Source organism: Protopterus annectens, chromosome 2.part1 (genome assembly GCF_019279795.1).
Source record: "Protopterus annectens isolate FY-2018-M chromosome 2.part1, PAN1.0, whole genome shotgun sequence".
NCBI lineage: Eukaryota > Metazoa > Chordata > Ceratodontiformes > Protopteridae > Protopterus > Protopterus annectens.
This window is the reverse complement of record NC_056729.1, coordinates 722140732-722160869: the sequence shown is the minus strand read 5'-3', so window position 1 is coordinate 722160869 and position 20138 is coordinate 722140732.

Here is a 20138-nt window from a genome sequence, read left to right as displayed (position 1 = left end):
AGGGGAGTGAGTCTTGGTTTTGCTAGGGATGGCATGATACATGCATCCTTGTAGGTACTCATAGAGTGCATTTTTAAAGGTTCCTGCATCTTGGACACTGTTATCCTTTAGCGTGGGGGCTGTGAAACTTTCCACCTCTGTCTTAAGTAAGGTGAAGTTTGCTATAGAAAAGTTTTTCACTGTGGTTTCCTTGGTTGGGGGAGGTGGTGTGGTGTGGACATCCAGAGTGATTAGTTTATGGTCTGATCTAACCAGTGACGGGTTGACCTACAGTGCGGAACACCTGTCACCCATGTTGGTGATAACCAGGTCCAATATGTTTTCACCTCTGGTAGGGGAGTTTACCAGCTGATCCAGGGCATTTGAGTTGATAAATTCCATGAAGCGCTGGACCTGGGAGTTTGTACTTGAGTAGTTTTCCCAGTTAATGGTAGGGTAATTGAAATTGCCCAATATCAGGGTGTTCAGTAGGACCTTCATGTTTTCCAGTGTCTCCAGAAAGGCAGTGTGGTGGTCCTGGGTCATGGAGGGTGATCTGTAGCATTGCAGATTTTCCCTATATTAGTTGCACATGGATGATCTCAGAGGTATCATGCTGCACCACTAACCTGGAGGTGTTTATATCCTTGATGAATATGAATACACCCCCACCTTTTGTGTTTCAGTCCATTATCTGTGGGCGAAATGTGTGGTATGAGTTGTAGACTGGTAGTGCTGGGGTGCTCTGTGGAGCCTTGAACCAGGTTTCAGTTACTGCACAGATGTCGATGTTCTCCATACTGAGGAGTGCTTCGAGCAAGTGCATTTTGAGATTTAAACTCCTGGCGTTGAGTAGCATAACCCTCATTTTTTTATTTGTGCTGTTTATTGAGGTGGGTTTGACTTTTGAGCCTTGCCTAAAAAGGCACTATGGGGATAGCAAGAGCCTTGGCCAGTATTTGAAAGCCTAGGGGTGACAGGTACAAGCCATCTCTTGCAAAGCAACGAGGCTTGTCAAGCATGTCATCCCAGGTTGACAGACACTGGATCCCCTTTGAATGACACCAGAAGCTTAGCCAATTGTTGAACTTGATCATTTTTTCTTTATACTCTGGTATCATTCTTGGTGAGGGCAGGATGCTACTCAGGGTAAGGGTCATACCCGCCTGGGCTACATGATCAGAGAGCTCTTCCATGTCTCTTTTCATGTAGCCCAGAGAGGTACATCTCAGGTCATTCAAACCAGCATGAACAATGACAGAGTCATATTTGTACTTGTTCTAGAGTGACCTGAGTGGTTGTGTTATGTGGCGGATTCTGGCTCCTGACAGGCAGCTAACAGTAACCTTCTTCCTTGTCCAGCCTTGTGAGTGGGACGTCAGTGTGCCTGACTATAGAGTCACCTATTACTAGTGTGTTGGGTATGTTATTTCACCTTAAGGGCTGTGATTGTGCAGCACACTGATTTTGTGTTGTCTGGTTTGTGACGTGAGGTGCAGGTTTTTTGGGTGTCTGCTATGGAGGTCTCTGATGCTTTTGCAGGTTTTTATTTAGAGCCTCCGAGTATGATTTCATGTATTTATGTGTATTTTTTGCCAGTGCTGGTTTAGTATGTCTATGTGAGACTAGAGGTGTGGTGCAAGTGTTAACCTTCTCCTCATAACTGCCTGTTCCAGTCTTGGGTGGAGAGAGCTTAGCATCCAATTTAGCTATATAATTGCATCTCTCGCTTATGTTAATGTTTTGTGGTAAGAGGAAAGGGTTGTTTGTGTACATGAGGCAGCTGTAACATTGCCTTAGGATACCCAGGTTCACCAGCTGGACTGGAGGGTATACCTGAAATTGCCCTTTGGTCATGCCTGAATAGTAGGGTGAGCTGCTTAGTCGCTTGGTTGGTGAGGGGTGAATAATGAGCCTTGCCCTGCTGGGCAATCAAGTGTCGGGGTATATTAGTGCTTGCTATTAGGTCTGAGCTGGACTGTAGGATGCTTTTTAAGTGCTTAGGTTGAGAGTTAGACTACTTTCAAGGGAAAAACTGAAGAGAAGACTTGGTGGAGCCAGGCATAATTTAGCCCTAGCTAACCAGCGCTGCCCAGACGTGCAAAACCATGCAAATGCGGTTTTTACAGCAGGGAAATGAAATAGATAGAAACTAGCCCAAAATAGCCTATAAACTGCTAACTTGTGGGCTGGAACCAATCCTCCAGGGACAGATGGCTGCTCAAAGCTCCCTCTCTCACAGGTGAACAGACAAACCTCCTATCCAAGTAAGGTATGGGCAACTCAGAAACTTGTAACACAGCCTCGAATTCAGCACTATCCTGAAAACTGGACTATACTAGCTTAGAAAGGTTGGAAAAAAGGAATTTTTTTTTTTAAAAGATAAGGCAAAAACAGTAAAAAATACACTTAAAACAGCTTTAAACGACTACAAATAGTAAAAAATATACTTAAAACAGCTTTAGATGACTACAAGCAATCAGAAAAGGCTTTTAAACAAATTACCCAACTAACCAGTAAAAAAAATCTCAAAACTGAGCCCTGTTCCTGTAGTCTTCAATCAGACAAGTTCTAACTGCACATTCCTGCCACTGGGATGCAGGGGAACCTTCTCCAAAAAAGAAGGCCTGGGTTAGTGCTCAATTTATACAAACAAAGCTAGATTCAGCAGGCCTGAATCTAGTTTATGCAACAGCAAACAAGGCACACCAATTTCAGTAAGAAATTGTTCAAATATGCAGGCACTATAAGCCTCTAACTAGAAATTCCCAGCTCAGAAGGACAGAGTCCAGCCTCTCCTCTCACAAGAATGCAGACTACAAACCTTCTTAATGTAAAATGACTGGCCTGAAGCCCAAGTACTTAAACCAGAACTAATACACTTTTAGAATAACAGACCCTGAGCCCTCAATCAGCAGTTCCCAACTTAGAAGGATGTAAGCTACCTGTCCTGCCACAACAGTGCAGAACACAAACCTTCTTAATGCAAAACCTCTTGGAAGGTCCCCCAGAGCCATGTACCAGAATGTGAGAAACAGATAAGCATAAATGAGCAACATAAGTGCCAGGGGAGTGGTGTTCACAAGAGCATGAGAAATTAAACACAACCGTGTAACGGAACACAAAGTGGTAATAGGAGTAAGGAAGCAGAGTAGCTACATACCAGAGCAATGAAATGAAGGACAGTGAAGAGAGGACACTGAGTGTATTTAAATATCTTTCTGTGAAAATAAGATAATCAAATAATCTTCAGAAAAGAAACCGACTGAGACTCTGCCTATAGAGACATTAGGCAGCTGTTGTCTCTATTAAGAAAATGATTTTAGGGGGGGTGATTTGAAGAATATATTGCTTTATAGGGAAGTGAGATGGCAGTTGAGACTTAAGGCTAACATTTTCCCTGGTTTGAACGAATATATTAGCATTAAAGCTATCTTGGTTGATAAAGCAGGGACAGTGTAAATTAACTTTATCCCTGTTTATAATTATTAAAAGTAACACATACATATAAACATATATACAACAGTTTTTTACAATAAGTTATTTTATTAAGTTTCCTTATAATTTTATTGTTTATGTATAAAAAACATTTTAAAGTTTACATAGAAGTGTTTTAATTTTATTAATACTGTTACTGCACCTTTTAGTGCGACAGATCAATTTATTAATTTGGTTTAGATGTCTTTTTAAACAATTTTTCAATTTCATTGATTGATCAAGATAATTAAGGGTTGTATAAATATAGGAGTGGTGCCATTATAAATTTGTCTGATGAAGTCTATATTGGTAGACGAAAGCGCTTACCATTTGTTGTTGGAATAAAGAATTTTTTATCTTCCTTGGCGACTTGGAACCATCATTTGATTTATATAGTTTATTCAGGATTTTTGGTGTGTTTTGTGCTTTTACGGGTTCCCTTGTTGCCTGAGGGAGACCGAAATAAATTTCGTTTTCGTTTTTGTTGGCACCACTAAAATGGAAGGAACATCCAGCGACTCTACAATTATAGCTCAAGAAATTACACTCAGTCCGAGTAGTTTTACAAAAACACAACAAGAAGTGGTTAAGGTACGAGAAGAATTAGCTACTTTAAGAGGTGACCTTACTAGGCTTATTGACTTGCTTAGTCAATCTGAGCCAGCAGAGGGAGCCCTCGCACTACAAAAACAGCTTGACTGGCCTTTGACGACTTTTTTGACGTCATCTCCACGCTCGCGGGTTGAGAGCCATGGTGGAACTAAGGCGAACGCCATTGACAGTGTACGAGGAAATGGAAACGAAGGGGTTCTACTTTCCCCACATCGTCGAGGAGAAGTTCAGCATTCCAGTGAGAGGCAAAAGGAGCAGTTGTTGCAGCAGCCTAACCACAAAGACAAAGGTACTGTACTACAAGCTCACGCTAGTTCTAAAGGGTCCAAAACTATTCCTAAAGCTTTGGGAAATTTGCCCAATTCACCATCGGGCAATGTTGACTATCTTTGCTTTCATGACGTTTTGGATAGAAACTTTGATTTTAATTATTCATCTTCTGCTCAGTATCCAGAAAGTAGTACAAGTGAACACAATGTAAACGGAACTGTTTTCCCTACGTTAAGAGACATGATTTTTTCTTTTGAAAAAAAGCTATTTAAATATAAATGTCTGCAATTAGACAATCGTTATTTGCATAGTTGTGTTAACCATAAGATAGTCCCTTTGGGACTCAGAATTTTTAAGTACCCTTTTGGCATATTTTATTCGGATGTTGTTTTGAAAGATTTTCACGATTTTTTTAATGAATGTGGTTTAGGGTTGATCAAAAAAATGATTAAATATAATGAGATATTGTTGAACAGTTTATTAGCAGACTTAAACAAGTTAAATGTAGATATTTGTAGAGATTTGTTATTTGATGAATATAAATATCTATACAATAGGGTCTTGGATAGAACAGTTACTAGGATTAATAAAGTGTTCATTAGGAAACAAAGTAAGTTTTTAAGGGATAAGGAACAATATACAAAGGGTAAAATGTACCCAGGGCCTTTTCATAACAATTTTAAAGATAAGAATAAAACACAGATCCAGTATAAACATTATGATACTTTTGAACCCATTATTTCACCTAGGACCAACTCCCAAGTTAGAAATATACATAGTAAGAGTAATGTTAATAGAGGTATGGATGAACTTGATTCTTTTTCAGATAATAATGACATTTTTTTAGGCCCCAGAAGATCAGAACGCCTAGCAAGCAAGGCCAGCCTCTCATCCGACCCAGGTCCCCCAGTACATTTGGATGGGAACAATTATGGTTGGAAGGATGTGAGAAGGAAGGGCAGATAAACCTTATAACATTGGATGTTAATGGTATAATTTTTGAACATAAGGGTTTTAAGATCTTTAATTATACACCCATTGTTTTGGGTATTGAACACTTTAATTTATTTTCTAAAGGTTTTAAATTTGTTAGATCTCAGTATGGAGATTTAGCACACATTCTGATAGAACTTAAGATGTACCTTAGGAAATTAAATCTTAAATTATTACACAAAAAATCAGTTATTGAAGGTTCCACATTTAACAGAGAGTTGGCCAGGAGTAGTACCTACAACCCCCCTCTACATCCAGCTATATTCACCTTTGAAAACATTGTTACGAATGAGATTTATGAAGCCTATACTAAAAATAGAAAGGACAGACAATACTGTAATTTAAGTAAAGGTGAAGAAAAATTATTACTTGAGTTTAAAGAACAGAATGATATTAGAATTATGAAGCCCGACAAGGGAGGGGGAGTTGTTTTATTTAACCATGAGGAATATAACAACGTCCTCACCAATATATTGTTGGACACCAATATATATGCGTCCGTGTCACACAATGAGATACAAATAGCCTACAGGAGGATCGATTCCCTCTTGTATGAATATTTATTAGATAACAGAGTGGAAAAGACCATTTATAATTTTTTGAGCCAACCAAATCCAATTATTTCACAGTTTTTTGGAGTACCTAAAGTCCATAAATCTATTGTTGAACCACCATTTAGACCTATTGTTTCAGCAAAAAATTCTAAAACACACCCCTTGGCTGTCTATATAGACAGAACTATTAAGAATATTGTTACAAAGATGAATCATATTCTTAAATATTCCTGGGATTTTCTTGGTAAAATTAATAACGACATGTGGTCTGAAAATTGCATCTTTTTAACCATAGATGTAAAGGATTTGTTTACCTGTATCCCACGGTTAGTAGGTTTTGAATTTTTTGAAGACAGTATTCATAAACATCTGGAAGCATCTTTAGACCAGAAACAGTTGATTTTGGAACTAATGGAAGTTGTATTAGACAATAACTATATAGGCTTCCAAGGGGAATATTTCCAACAGGTGAGTGGAGTAGCTATGGGGGCCGCGTGTGCCCCCATCTACGCCAACCTAGTGATGTTGGAATGGGAAGAGAGATATATATTTAATAGTGTATACACTAAATTTATTAAGTGCTACTATAGGTTTTTGGATGATATTTTTGTTTTATGAGAAGGTACAAAGGAACATTTGAAGGAATTTATGGTCTATTTAAATAACACAACTAATTTTTTATCATTCACACATACTGTTGGTGAAAAAAGTATTAACTTCCTTGATATTACAGTTAGTAAAGTAGTACAAGGTTTTAAGTCTAGGATCTTTCGTAAGGAGACATGGTGTAATGGATATCTACACTTTGACAGTCATCACCCCTTTCACCAAAAAAGGAGCCTGATTAAAGGGCAGGCTGTCAGGGTAGCAAGGATGACTTCTGACTTCGAAGATTTATTCGAAGAATTTGTTTTCTTAGGTGAAAAATTTATAGAGAGGGGGTATCCGAAAGCTTTGGTTGGTGGAATTTTAGAGGAAGTATATAACGGTTGGGGGACGAAATTTAAGTCACTACTGGGTAAACCTTTTAAGAAAACAGAGGAACCTGACAAGGAAAAAATAAACTATCAAGGGACATGTATAACTGAATTTAATGGTTTCTCTGAAGAATTTACCAATATTTTGGAAACCAATTGGTCTATACTTAAGACCAATAAGGAAGTACATGAAGTAGTAGGTAATAGACCCCATTTTACTTACAAGATAGGTACTAATTTTAAAAGAATGTTTGAAAGGGACGGAAATTATGGTAACATTAAAAAAGCTACTAATTCTTGTGGCAGATGTGGACAATGTACCCACATTTACAAAAAAGAATCTATAAAATTTAAACAATGGTTTGGGTAGTATAGTCTATTTTTGTAAGGGTAATTGTCACACAAAGATGTTAGTTTACTTAGCTATTTGCACACAATGTTTGTCTTTTTACGTAGGGAAAACTGAAAGGGCACTAAAGGATAGGATTTACGAACACATGAATGATATTAGAGTTAAAAAGGAAACCAGTGCTCTTTACAAACATTCATCCGTCTGTAGTTCATTTAAAGGTTTTAAATTTGGCATTATTGACCTGGTCAAAAATGATTTTAGGGGGGGTGATTTGAAGAATATATTGCTTTATAGGGAAGTGAGATGGCAGTTGAGACTTAAGGCTAACATTTTCCCTGGTTTGAACGAATATATTAGCATTAAAGCTATCTTGGTTGATAAAGCAGGGAAAGTGTAAATTAACTTTATCCCTGTTTATAATTATTAAAAGTAACACATACATATAAACATATATACAACAGTTTTTTACAATAAGTTATTTTATTAAGTTATAATTTTATTGTTTATGTATAAAAAACTTTTTAAAGTTTACATAGAAGTGTTTTAATTTTATTAATACTGTTACTGCACCTTTTAGTGCGACAGATCAACTTATTAATTTGGTTTAGATGTCTTTTTAAACAATTTTTCAATTTCATTGATTGATCAAGATAATTAAGGGTTGTATAAATATAGGAGTGGCGCCATTATAAATTTGTCTGATGAAGTCTATATTGGTAGACGAAAGCGCTTACCATTTGTTGTTGGAATAAAGAATTTTTTATCTTCGTTGGCGACTAACCATCATTTGATTTATATAGTTTATTCAGGATTTTTGGTGTGTTTTGTCTCTATTAAGAAAGCCAATAATTACTCCCACCATCTGTCAGAGATTGGGCCTGGCAAGATAATGTGGAGATCAACAATAACATATAAAGAAAAGAGCTGACAATTGCATCTAATACGCAACAATAGGACCTATTAAACCACAGAGAAGATAAGAGATGGAAGTGTATGATAAGCAAATTAAACGTTCTACAGGGCCAATTATAATATAATATATATATTTCATCCAAATGAAGACATCAGCTCTTTTTTGTGCCCATTATGACTTTCATTATCACAAAATAGTCTGCATTTGGAGATAGTGTCACACTTAATAAGTGAGATATCATGTATTTCATTTAAAAATAATGTGAGGGTACAAAGAATCATGCAGAAACTAATGAGAATAAATGAACTATAAGACATGAAGAATCAGGCATCCCGTGGTCATAGGATATACTCACTAAACACCATTCCTCTTATACCATAGTTCAAAAGGTTGCAGGCATCTGTCTGTAGCCCTGGTACAACTGATAGAGCAAATATTTATCAGATCAGGTCTTTTCAGAATCATGAGACAATGCCACTAAAGCTTGCACCTTTCTAAGCCAAGAATCATGGGGTATCTTGGAGATGTGATCCACCTCCGATAAACTGCAACTAAATTAAAGAATGTTTCCTGAATATGGTCCATAGATACTTGATTCTGTATCATGTGGACTCCATGATCCTATTTCTCTTAAGGGATTCCTTTAAATTAGAGATGGGATTTGCAAAAATGTAGAAAAAACCCCTATATCATGTCAGAAGACATAATAAATAACAAGAAGATTAGGTCTAAATTTTAACTGACTACTCTGGAAGCAAGGCTGTAGCACATGACATGCTAGTTACTGTATCTAGCTCACTGCATTAAAGTTCTATACTAATATACAGGGGAGGCTTGTGCTATTGGACTGCAGCCCCCCAACTGTAAAAGAAAAGAAAAAAAACAAAAGAAAGAAAAAACGAAAGAAAAAAATGATAGCAAGTCCTGGAACATCGCTCATGCATGCAGAAATCCAGACTGGTTAATCAGCAGTCTAGATTAAGAAGAAGGCATCAGACTACAGAGATGCCCAGAAGTCTATATGGTTACAACTGTATAGACTGGAAGGGGACTGGACTGCTTTCGCAGGAAGGACTTTACTTTTGTAAGTCAACGGAGCTGTAGTGTGTGTGTAAAATGCCCCAGTTAAATATACCTGTTGGCTTGAGAGAAACTCAGGAAATATACCTGGTGGCTAGAGAATAACTCAGGTTCAAACCCTATACCTTGGGTGCAGGTAGCAAGAGCCTGAATTCCTTACCCACTACCACTTGTAAAAATGCTTCTGAGATTTGCCTCATATTTTTGTTCTGTTCCTTGTAAAATCTGTGGTTTTCTGGATTTTAAATTCACTAAATAATGACAGGCATTTGAATTTCAGCCTTGATATTCTTCAGAAATTGCATGGTAACACAAAACCTTTTGTTCTAGCAATGTTCTAAGTTTATAAGATCAATATGTGAAATTTTCCCTATTTTTGGGGCTGTATTCCCTCATTATTGGCTTTGTCCAGGTTTTTTGTGCTAAGAGGTTGGGAGCTATGGTGAGAACTGAATTCACTAAATGATAGCCATTTAAGTTTCAGTCTTCCTGTCTTTCAAGAAGCAGTTAATTTGGCTTAGTTGTATGTTGCTCTAACTGGAGTGCACAGGTTCCTGGGTTTAAGACTTGGCAGTAAAATGCATGGTGGTAACACAGCATTTTATTCTAGCAACTTACCAGGAATATACAAGCAATGTTTAAAACATGTCCCTGATTTTGGGCTTTTGCCCCTCCCCACAATTAATTTTAGCTTTTTCCAGATTTCTTGCGCTGCAAAGTTGAGAGATACAGTTGAGTATCAAATTGATTTTACAAGGAGCTGACAGCTTCAGGGGAAGAGAAGTTTAGTGCTACTTATGCTGAATTGGCTTGCATTGTTAATAGTACAACATGTAGTGTACTTGCTTTTGATGCAGAAGGCTGTGGGTTCTACTCCCACAGTATGTAGATGCATTGCTGATACTGTACTGTGTTGTACTTTTAAAGTGGGTGGATGCTGCAGTCCTGAGAATGTCCTCTTTGGCAGAGATACCTAGTAACTATGAACCTGTTATCGTTTGCCATCCATTCCCTATTGCAATATTACTAGCTTATCATTATTTAATGCAACATAGGAAATTTATTCCTCAAGGGCAGACCTCCCAACCGTCCCGAATTACTCGTTTTTTACCGAGTTTTGGGGTCCAAATGAAGGGTGCCACGATTCCCGAGTGGCACCCCTTCATTTCCAATTTCTTTGCATTTGTTTTTTTTATTTTTTTAAATTTTGCGCTTTTGGAGCTGACGTCAGCTCAGTCAGTGCTACCAGCCAGTCGGAATTGAGCTCAAGGAGCTCACATCATCATTTCCGGCTGGCTGCGAGCAGCGAACGGGAAGTGCTTTGAAAGTTTGAAAAGAAGCATGCTGGCGATGGCGTTACAAGCTTACTGTGTCGAGACTCGAGAGAAGAATGCTGGCTTTGCTTATGCTGCTGACAGTGGGAGTCGGGACTTTGCTGATGTTGCCTTTTCGGATGGAAACTGCTGACTTTGCTGCTTGCTTTGTACAAGTGACGATCTTTGCTTCTGCTGCCATTTTGGATGCTGACTGCAGTAAGAGAGGAACTTGGCTTCTGCTGCCATTTCAGAGGCTGACTGCTGGCTGGCTTTGGACTTTGCTGGGAAATGGAATTAGGACGGTCACGGAGGTAAGGGAAGTGTGTGTGTGTGTGTGTGTGTGTGTGTGTATGCAGCAAGCGCTTCTGTGTGTGTGTGTTTCTTAATTAATACACTGTATTTACGTGCCTTATTCTTTGGGATTTTGTTTTGTTGTGTTCATTGTGATAGTGAATATGTTAAAAAATAAACAATCTGATTATCTTGCATATGTTTCTAATATAAGATAAAGAAAGGAGACTGGTATAAACCAGAAAGATTCATACATAAATGCATTATATTCTTTTTTGTTTTTCAGGATAAATAACAGAGTAGTGTTAACTTTATTCATACTGCCAATTATACCATATGTCTTTGAGTGAGAACCTGTGTAAGATGCCTATGGCTTATACTACTGTCATTCTATGTATAGTGTGGATGTGGAAGTAGACTTTTATGATGGAATTGTTCTGAATTGGGCATTTGTTCATGCATTTTATTTCACTGCCTACAGTACAGCCTACTGGAAAAATGTTAAAATTTAAAATGCTATAAAAGTGTGTTGTAGTGTACAAGGAATATAATTGAATAAAGTCAGGAAGGTGTATCAAAGAAAAGAGCACATGTATGTTTCTTGTTTTGTGTGCAAGAGGCCAATGATTTGAAAACAGCCCAAAGGTGATTTTTAAACACGACTGACAAAATGCATTTTCTTTGGATGTGGTGTGGGTTTCAATGAATGAGTTTCAAGGGCAGGGAAGTTTTAATGCCAAGTCTATTTTCATTGTGAGACAGTATTGCTTTGTTTACCAGATGTTTATTAGTGTTTGGGCATTGTTGTGCTGTAAAATGTAAAAATAATATCCAAATAATCTTTGTAGAAGTAAAGCAGTATGCAAACATTAGTGTTTATGATAAATGGGGCAAAATAGCCAGGTGACGGGACATTGGAATGGCTGCAGGGGGACTCTGGAGCCATATCTTGGTCATCTGTTCGGTTTACGTTTGAAGTTGGTATCCCACAATTCCATTGGAGTGGGTGGGGTTACATAATTATGTATGCAAATTAGATGTTAATCAGCGTACAGATTTGTACCTATTTTCCATGGGCCTTGTCCAGATTTTTGATGATTCCAGGTTGAGAGGTATGCTCAAGGGCAACAGGCACTTTATTTTAGATGAAACAATGAAATGTAAAGTTGTTTGCTAGCAGCAACCTATTCATTAGTTACAGATCTCTTTAATGTGGAATTATTTAGAGACTTTTACTTCTGCAGAGATTGTGCATATTTACTGATACTGGTGGATTGTAGAAGTTTGAGTAGACTTTTATGATGGAACTGTTCTGAAATGGGCAGTTTTGTCATTACTGGTACATGCATTTTGTTTCATTGTTTACTGGAAAAATGTTCCAAACAATAAATTTAAAATGCTCTCTGACAACTGTACTGTATTGTACAAGGAATATAATTTAATACAATCAGAAAGGTGTATCAAAGAACACATGTATGTTTTGTTGTGAGGGGTCTTTGATTTGAAAGCAGCCCAAAGTTAATTTTTATCTGCCACTGGCCAGATTTTCCTTGAATGTGAGTTTCAATGCTGTTTCAATGAATGTGAGTTTTAAGGGCATAGACGTTTTAATGATAAGTCTATTTTTATTGTGAGACTGCATTGCTTTATTTAGCAGATGTCTATTAGTGTTTGTGCTATAAATGTAAAATAAAGCTTTCAAATGAAATCCAAATCATCATAGAAGTAAAGCAGTATGCACATTACAGTGTTTATGGTAAAAGGGTGAAATAGCCAAGTAATGGGACATTGGAATGCTGCAGGGGGGAGGCCCCATTCGACCATGATTTTGTGAGGGAGGAAGGACGGCAAACTCAAAGACAGCCCCAGCTGAACTATACCTCTCAACTGTCCAGATTTTCACAGAATGAATACATTTTTGCTTCTTATTTTTGGTTTGTTCCTCATAAAATTTGTGGCTTTCTGGCAAATCATTTAGGAATGAAGTCACTAAATAATGACAAGTAATGAGTTTCAGACTTCACACCCTTCAGAAAAATGCATGCTAAAGCAAGACCTGTTATTCTGTCAACTGTCTAAGTTTATACAAGAGCAATTTTTAGTACTGTTTGTATGTTCCCTCAATATATTTGGCCTTGTCCAGATTTCCTGCATTAAGAGGTTGAGAGGTACACTCAAATAAATCGCTTTATGGAATTAGGTATATCCTAACCTCTCAACTGTCCCCGATTTTGGTTGAAAATGTTGCTCTCCCCCTAATAATCTCTCCGCAAAATGGCAGTTTTGTAAGAAAATGTGGAGGGTTTACAATTAATAAATAATTGTAATGATCAGAGTTATAGATTACTTTTATTTCATAAATGCATGTAGATTCTCTTATTTTGCCAGCTGCTCAAGTTAACAGTGCTAATATTAAAAAAGTGTCCATTCTTTGACAGGTTCCCAGTTGTATTGTGTGGCTATTTTATATTTTTGCATCACATTTTTGGTCCGTTTTTCATAACATTGTGGTTTTCTGACAAATTAGTGGCAAATCATTAAAGACTGAAGTTAGAAAATAATGACAGACATTTGAGTTTCAGGTTTCATACCCTTCAGAAAATGCATACTAATGCAAGCTCTACTATTCTATTATCTTTCTAAGTTTATAAGAGCAATATTTAAAAAATGTCCTTTTTTGGGCCTTTGTCCCACTTCTATTTATGGCTTTGTCCAGATTTTTTGCTCTGAGGTTGAGAGGTATGACAAATGTGTCAGGGCCATCACCACCAGCCAGAGACATTTCAAATTGTGACATATGTGTTGCACCACACTCCACCATGTAGTGACTCTGGATGTGCCCAATCAAACCAAGGAGCAGTTATGCAGTGTAAGTGTGCAAAGTATCCCCCCATCCAAGGTAGACACAAGTACTACTGTGGCTTTTCATCTGTCCTTCATTTTGCAGAATGTTCTGGTTTTCTGTCATATTTTTATACTGTTGATTTATGCTTCTTATTATTCAGAAAATGCATGCTGTCACAGTGCCCTGTTGCTCTGTTTAAATAGCAATGCTTTATTGACCATCAGGTAAGCTTGTCTGAGATTGTAAGATGCTAGTAAGCTTTAATAAGTATACTGTTAAAGAATTACCAACAATGAAAGCCTTTTTGTTGTTGCCATGCAGAGAATATTTACATAACTAGATAACGTATAAGCCTTAGGTATTGAAATGCATATGATGGTATTTGTAATAAAGGACAGGATTACAGTATTTTCAGAAGCTCATTACATTTGTTTGAGACTTGCAGTCATCTTTGCAGGCTTTACCCATAAATATCCAGAATGACACTCTATCATGTGTGGTCCATAACCTGTGCAGTAATCCTTTAAGCAATTTATCTTGAGCTTGTTTCTTATTTGCTGTCCCTTTTTTGCTTTGATAATGTTTCCCCCATGAATCAAGTAGATAGCTGTTATCATGCAGCAGGTCTTTTTTGGATAAGAAACATTTTTACAAGTGGGGGTATCACAGAGATTGCTACTTTTAGCATGTTACTTGGTACTTTTATAAAGCTAAATATAAATTATAATTAGAACTGGAGTGCGAGCAGAAGTGGTTTGAGTTGAGCGCTGCTTGTTTTTTATACTTGATTTTGACTGGCATTCCAGTAATGTATTTAAAAAGTAATTTATTTTTTTCATGCCTCACAACCTTTTTGTTTCCATCTAGATATTAAGTAAGCTGTCATGTAGCCAATGCACTGAAATATTTTTTTTCTTCTACACTTCATTTTGTCTTGATTGGACTCTCATAATGACGGTTTGGCACCCAGGGCAGCATATTTAATTAAAGTCCCAGTTTTTGTGGTTCTGAGCACAGCCCTGCCCTTTCTAATTGGCCACACCCCTTCCAATTGGCCCCACCTATTCCCTTGTCTCCTGCAGCCCCCTCATTGACTTGAAGTCACCAGCCACCACTGATAATATATGATCTCCCTTTTAAACACTATGAATACACACATCTGTAAGGAAATATATTACTTTTCACTGATCATGGTATGTTAACCTTTGTGCTGTACCAAAAAAGTTATGGATTACTTACATAAAGCACAAAAAGTTTGTACATATTAATGACATTTTTAAATAATGCAGCATTTTATTCTTCAGAACTATATATATATATATATATATATATATATATATATATATATATATATATATATATATATATATATATATATATATATATATATATATATGGATGTCTGAATAGTTACTGAATATGACAACCATCAATTGTCAACTGACTGAGTACAACTTGTCTATCAGCAGCCGATCCAAAAAAAAAAACATAAAAGAAAAACCTGCTTTTTGCAGAGCGGTAAGCCCTTTGCACTCCACACTCCCATTTAATTATATAAACCATCACTGAGCTCACACTACAGTGGGGAAATGAGAAATTCCCAGATACCTATTGTACTGCAGTCTCACACAGAGCACATTTGATCAACTGATTCTTGATCAGCTATGCCGACAATTTACATTTAATTACTTGTTGATAACCCATATACATATATATATATATATATATATATATATATATATATATACATATATATATATATATATATATGTACGTACTTACATGCATGCATACAAATACTTCAGGTATGGGCAATAATGCCCTCCTAGCCTGCCAACATACCAAACAATCATCCCCATAATAAGTGCCCAAGCTGTTCTTAAAAATATCTACACTACTGCCTAGTCCTAGTTTAATAACATTTTGTAGTACACTCCAGGTGTCAGCTTCTCTGTCGGACAGATTACTGTGTCTCTCATTCCCATGCAATCTCATATATAGGTTTTCCAATGTTTCTGTACTACTCTTTGATAACCTCAAGCATTCCCAGCACTAGCCATCTCTAATTCCCTATACACCTGAATAAAATCTTTTCTTATATATCTATATGAGACACTATACAAGTTCAGATATTTTAATAATTGATAATAACCTAGACTGTCGCATCAGTTGATGCTCTTGGTATTCTTCACTGAATGCTTTTTAATTTAGTCATGCTAGTTTTCTCATAAGGTATACATTTTATTATCTCATACTTTTGTTTGGGTGTAAAGTGACTTACAAACAATATCTTCATTTCTGACTTTTTTGACTTTATAATTCTTTTTATACAGCCTATTGTATTGTAACTATCATTTTAACCAATTGGCTGATATGATCAGAAAATGTCAAATCCATTCAACCTATGTCTCCCAAATCTCATATTTGTTTTTGATGAATGTATTAGCAATATTATTCTCCTGTTCCCAATCTGTCAATTTAGCCAAATTCTTGTGTAGACCTGTCTTAACAGGTGTATCAGTTTTCCCGTTTTCAGATCATCTGCATGCAGACTGTAGAGTACATGAGAAAAGAAAGCTACAACCTCAACAAGTATGGGACTAGGACAGAACACTGTGAGATACGCCGAGTGTAACCTGGAATTTCATCTGTCCAGTCACTCTATAGTACTTACCATGTTCTATTTATTAGTTATACAGCTATAGTATAACTATTTATTAGTTATGCAGCTACCCATATTAACAAAATAGCATTAATACCTAGCTGTTTTCATTTATTGATCAGTGTTTCATCTATGACCCTATCAAAGGGTGAGTTCAAGTCTACAGAAGTTATAGCACAACACACGTATTTCATTTATAGCTGTTATGTTATTATAGACCATCAAGTAGTTATATACTTATTTTTTGGTCTATATTAGTTTGCCAAAATATTTTTCTGGGAAATACCTATTCATCGACCCCTAATCAGTGAAAATCATGTCAGTGATTCACTGAACTTACTAAGGGCAATGAAGTAGTTGCCCAAAGTGCAACAGACCAACTTGTAGTTGACTCGAACCCATTCAAGTGGGGAGCTTTACTCCCCACACCCCTCCAACTATAGTATATACCAACTCTGAAATTGCACTACAGTGGAGAAAAGGGCAATGTTCTGTAGCTGTCTTTTGTGCTTTGGGCAACTATATTGTTGCCCTTAGTAAATTCAGTGAATCTCTGAAGCGATTTTTGCTGATTACGGGTCGATGAATAGGTGTTCGCCAGAATAGCATTTTGGCGACCTAATATAGACCCATCTTTTCAACATATGCTTGTCAATACTTAGTTTCCAGTCCCAGACTTTCCAGTTTTGATAATAATTTATTCAAGATAACCTTCTCCAGTCACATTTTCCATGTGCAAAAATAGCAACATGGGTTTATGGATGGATGGAAGAAACTGTCTCCATTATTATTCCAGAACAAGAAAATAAACTTATGGCCTTTCCCCTCTGCATTGCCTTATGAATGTGTAATAACCCTAGCCCTACCTTGTCCATACCTCTAGCCCTAGCGCTACACCTTACCGTAGGAAAACCCCTTCTTATACCACTGCCACTACTAAAGATGGTCAAATATGGACCAAATACAGCATCACACATCCAAAGCTCTAGATCTACCCCCTTCCCAAGCTTTTACTCTTTCCATAACCCAAAACTCTCATGCTCAGTAGCAAAAGGCATACCCAAAAAATTCACCATTAAAAATCTGAACGCACACTTGCCTAAATAACAAGCATTGATCTTACCCATTTCATGATCTCCTACTCATGATAATGAGTGCATTTAATGAATATCACAAGCATTTCACGCTGTTGACAAACTGACTATCTACAGAGTGAGGTGCACCCTAAAGAATAGAAACCTACAGTACAATTAACCTGTTGATCTAATACTGACCCCCACATACTTTCTGTCTTGTAAAACTGTTATACCTTACAAAATCATGAGAACATAAATGAGAGAAAAAAAAATCTCACTTGTCCCAGTATTTGATGATAATAAGGCAAGCATATGCTGTGACATTATCGTGAACAAATAAAAGGGTGAAATTAGAAAAAAAACATTTTTTTTCTTATGGATACAATTAGAAGAATGACCCAGCAACTGCCAATAAATCTTACATAACAAAGTCCATCTCTCCCTTAACAGTGCAGGAAGCAATATTTAAAATCAAATATATCCATGACTAAAGCCAACAGGATAAATACAAGCAAAATACTTAAATATTTGCAATAATCATTCAGAAAATTAAAAAAAAAGAAAAAAAAAACATTTCATAGTAGCCATATGCAAGGTATAATAGTTAAAATTTGCTTGCAGACTGAAAGACTTTCCTAAAATAACTCATTCAGTAATGGAAATCAAACCAACTTTCAAACTAGTTAAGGGAGTATAATAAACTCCAAAATGCAGCCAATAGATAGTAACCTAGCCTTTGACCAATATGTGGTCAAGGTAGTAAGAAAATCCTTCTGTGTCACCCAGCTTGTAAGTAAGGGTATGGTATCCAGGTCCAAGGAAGTAATTCTCCCCTTATCAGACTGATCATTGAGTATAGTATCCCCTTAGACATGTACCTGATCAAATATATGCTACAGCTGGAGCTCCCACAAAGGTTTCTTACCAGAAGAATCAAGGCTATAAACCCATTGTTTTATAAGGATCATGTTAAAGCCCTGTTTCTCTACTCTGTCTCCTACAGGTTACTGAGAGGCTATCTATGCTTGGCATACAAGACATCCTCAGAGCCAGCTCTGATAGACTTTTTACACATCTGCAAATCGAACAACATCATGACCACTAGATCTTGTCACATAAATAAGACACATTGGAGAGACAGATATGTGTCTTAAAGGAACCCCATGCTTGGAACAGGCTCCCCATCCACGTGAAACAAGAGTCCATCCCTAACCATATTTAAGCACAATCTTCATCAGTGGATGGGAAATCAGAAATTCACCCCTTGTCTGCCCCCCATGTCTCTGATAGACAGAGACAGACAGTAATACCCAAACTAACACACCCCCACCACCTCTAGAAATTTTCTAACTAACATACTCCCTTCAAATAAATGCCCATGATAAATAGGGACAAAATCGGTTTGGATTAGACGTCTAGGCTTATAAAGTCCCTGGTGGTCATTAGCCTAGTATATACCTATCAGCCTATGAAATTACTTGCAAAATAGAACTGGGAGGAATCCCATGCAAAACAGAACAGAGAGGAATCCAACTAAAATTCAAGCCTTTCTCAGTCCACAGTCCTACAGTAAGGCCAGTAAATTGTACTTTGACATAACATATCCAGTCATGAAAATCAAACTCAACATCCAAGCTAGTTAAGTGAGTATAATAAACTTCAAAATGTATCCCGAACAGGTGAAAATAAGTAACGAAAAGGCTGAACATGTTTCATATACTAGCTTGTGTATTCAAAGAGGATAAAGTGGACTGTTTCACTGGCCAACTCTAAGTGAGGATATAAGGATTAAATATAATTATCAGATAGTGATTACATTAACTGCTGTAATTCCATGTGGTGACAATGGTAGCAGAGGCTTAACTGGTCAGGCTGTTGTCTCACATCAGTTCATACATGTTCTGAATAAAGACAATGGTTCTCCTTCATGCTTGTCCTGGCTCTGCTACAGTGGTATGATCTTGATGACCATTGGCCTCTGTGAAATTTCACTGTGAAACATCCTCAGTTCCAGTCCAAGTTTAGATTGCCTCTAGTGCCTCTGTTGGTTCTAAAAAAATTGTGTCATGACACCTTGAAGGGAAACATTTTGAAAAATACAGGCAAATGGTTTGAAAACACAGCTTCTTAACCCTGTACTATTGCATTGCTGTAACAAATTTCCCTCATTTCCTGTGAGTGTCTGAACTAAAATTATGCTCCAAACCTTTTTTTTTCTAAACAAGCATTTTCTCAGGCTACCTGAATTGAAATAAGAGTTATATATGAGTTTAAGTAGAATACCTAATAATTACCTGCCTTGTTCTCTCATTGTTCTGGGAGGCCCAAACACAAGTACTCCATGCACACTTTCAGTATGTAGCCTTATTCCAATATTCTCGTCCAGGTAGATCATGATTTTTTAAACCAATATCATTGAGTTTTCTGCCTCCTTCTTTTCAGGAATTTTTAATCAAATATTGTTAGGGTGTTCTTATTCTGCAAAATCAGTTATTTTAATGCCTAGCTGCTCAAATCTGGCTTAATTATTCACAAGCAGTTTCCATGGTCTGTGTCAAGTAAGAGTGTACTCCTTGTGCATGTGGTAAAAGTGCTCTATTAGCAGTTTCCTTGATAGTCATCAGTGCTGCAACCTCAGTCAGCATCACAATAGTTCAATGTGAGTCCAGATGGAGAGATGAAGAGTCAGCAAGCAAAGGAGAGTAGTAGTTCTAAAAGTGAATTCATCCTCAAGTCTTGGT